Source organism: Schistocerca americana, chromosome 4, assembly GCF_021461395.2.
Source record: "Schistocerca americana isolate TAMUIC-IGC-003095 chromosome 4, iqSchAmer2.1, whole genome shotgun sequence".
Classification (NCBI taxonomy): Eukaryota; Metazoa; Arthropoda; class Insecta; order Orthoptera; family Acrididae; genus Schistocerca; species Schistocerca americana.
In genome coordinates, this window is record NC_060122.1 from 409,320,842 (window position 1) to 409,323,339 (window position 2,498).

Below are 2,498 nucleotides of genomic sequence, written 5' to 3' on the forward strand. Positions count from 1 at the left end.
TGACGGCGGGTGGGGGGACAGCCGTCTACGTCCGCAATGGCATACGTCACCATGTGATACAACTTCCACCACTGGCGACGCTGGAGGCCACTGGTGTCGTTGTTCACACCTCGGCGGGCGCCATCACGTTCGTCGCGGCCTATCGGCCGCCGTCTCGTCCCCTGGACCCTGCTGACATCGATGCTCTGCTTTCCTTGAGGGGGCCAGTGTTCGTCGCCGGGGACTTCAACAGCAAACATGTCTCCTGGAACTCCAGGATCACCAATGCCGCTGGCCGCTGCCTGCTCCGGATAGCGGAACGTCACCATGCGCTTGTGGTGGGGCCGTACGACCCGACAATTTTCCCTGCTCGTGGCCTTCCAGATATAATTGACATCGCAGTCGTCAAGGGCATCCCTCATCAGATCACCGCCACGACGAGGACTGCACTGTCGTCGGATCATGTCCCTGTGGTTTTTGACATCGACCTCGACGCCCTCCAGCAGCCCAGGCGAGGTATCTCACTTGCTGGCATAGACTGGGACAGGTTTCAAGAAGCCGTGACGCACTCACTAGCCGCTGCACCGCCCCCTGAGGAAGTTGGAGCGGACGAAGCACTTTTGCACTTCGCGGCAACCACGATCGACGCTGCCACCATCGCGACGCCGCCCCGACCCCGCCCTCCGCCTGACTACTCCCGACAGCTGCCGCCGGACATCCTTGCGGCCATCACTGAGAAGAACCGGGTCTACCGGGAGTGGCAGAGGACGCGAAACGCCAACACCAAGCGCCTACTCAACAGGATGCGTCGGGACATCCGGGCCGCCATTGACAATCATCGCAATCGCGACTGGAATAACAAGGTCGCCACCCTTTGTCTTGAAGATGGCACAGCCTGGCAGATGACGAAGCGTTTCCTCCGCCGCACGCAACGTATCCCCCCGCTGCTGGTCCATGGTCAGGCTGTCTGCGAACCAGCTGCGAAGGATGATGCTCTTGCTGACGTCTTTGAGGCGGCGTTTACGCCTATCGAAGACCCGACTGACGCTGTCACCGACGACCTGGTTGCTGACCGGCTCCCACGCTACCTGGAGGCACGTGACGACGATGACGTCATTGAAGAGACAACGGCGGAAGAGGTGTCGACCATCCTGCGTGCCCTGCACCCCAGGAAAGCTGCGGGCCCGGACGAAGTTTCCAACGCCCTGCTCCAGAAGTTGCCGCCCGTGGCTGTCACTCATCTTGCCGACGTCTTTAATGTCATCCATGCTCTGCTTTCCTCAATCCTGGAAGCATGCGGAAATCGTGGCGATTCCGAAGATGGGGAAGGATCTGCGGCAGCCCGTGAACTACAGACCTATTAGTCTCCTGCCGGCCGTCTCCAAGGTCTTTGAGAGGGTGTACATCAGGCGGCTGCAGTGCCACGTCGACGAGGAAGGCCTCCTGCCCGAAGAGCAGTTCGGATTTCGCAGGGGCCACTCAGCCGTTCATCAACTCCTTCGGTTAGTGGAAGATGCGTTCGTCGCCCTCGAGCAGCGCGAGTTCTTCGGCGCGGTGTTCCTGGACGTGTCGCGTGCTTTCGACAGCGTGTGGCACCACGGCCTCTTGTTCAAGCTTTTTGAACTTGGGGTCCCGACGTCGCATGTACGTCTCATCGCTTCCTATCTTGCTGATAGGACCTTCCATGTGCGGGCTGCGCAGGGCTTGTCCTCCGTCCGCCGCATCAACGCCGGGGTGCCACAGGGCTCGGTCTTGGGGCCACTCCTGTACTCGCTGTACACGTCTGATGCGCCGAAGATCGACCGTGTGCAGCTCGCCCTGTACGCGGATGACACGGCTCTCTACACTAGGAGCCTCAATGCCGCTGTCATGCGCCGCCGTCTGCAGCTCGCCGTTGACACCCTGGCAGCCTGGGCAGTCAAGTGGCGTCTCCTATTAAATGGTGCCAAGACTCAGTTCCTGATCGTCACCAGGCGACTCGTTCCTGCAGGTCTGCAGCCGCTCGCTGTCGGTGGAAGCCCTGTCCCGTGGCGCCCAACGGAAGCATTACCTCGGCGTCACCATTGACCGCCGACTCACGTGGGCTCCACACATTCGCGACGTGAAGGCCACAGTGCGGAACAGGCTCCGCACCCTGTACCCGTTGCTGAACCCTGGTTCCCAACTACCACCGCGGCTGGGCATCACCCTGTACAAGGCGCTGCTCCGTCCTGTACTCCAATACGCCGCCGTCGTCCGGGGGAACGCCGCCGACACGAACCTGAAGAAGCTGGAGACTCTGCAGAATCGCATCCTTCGGCTGGCCTTACACCTGCCTTACGATGTTCCCACTGCTCATCTTCACGACGTCGCGGAAGTACCTCTACTCCGTGACCTCTTCCAGACGACCGCCCGCACCTTTTACGACAGTGCTGGTCGGTCGCACAACGCCCAAATCCGGACGCTGGGCCACAAATTGCAACGCAGCGTCACCACCCGCTGGCCACACCTGCTAGCTACATAGCTGGCTCTGCCGAACT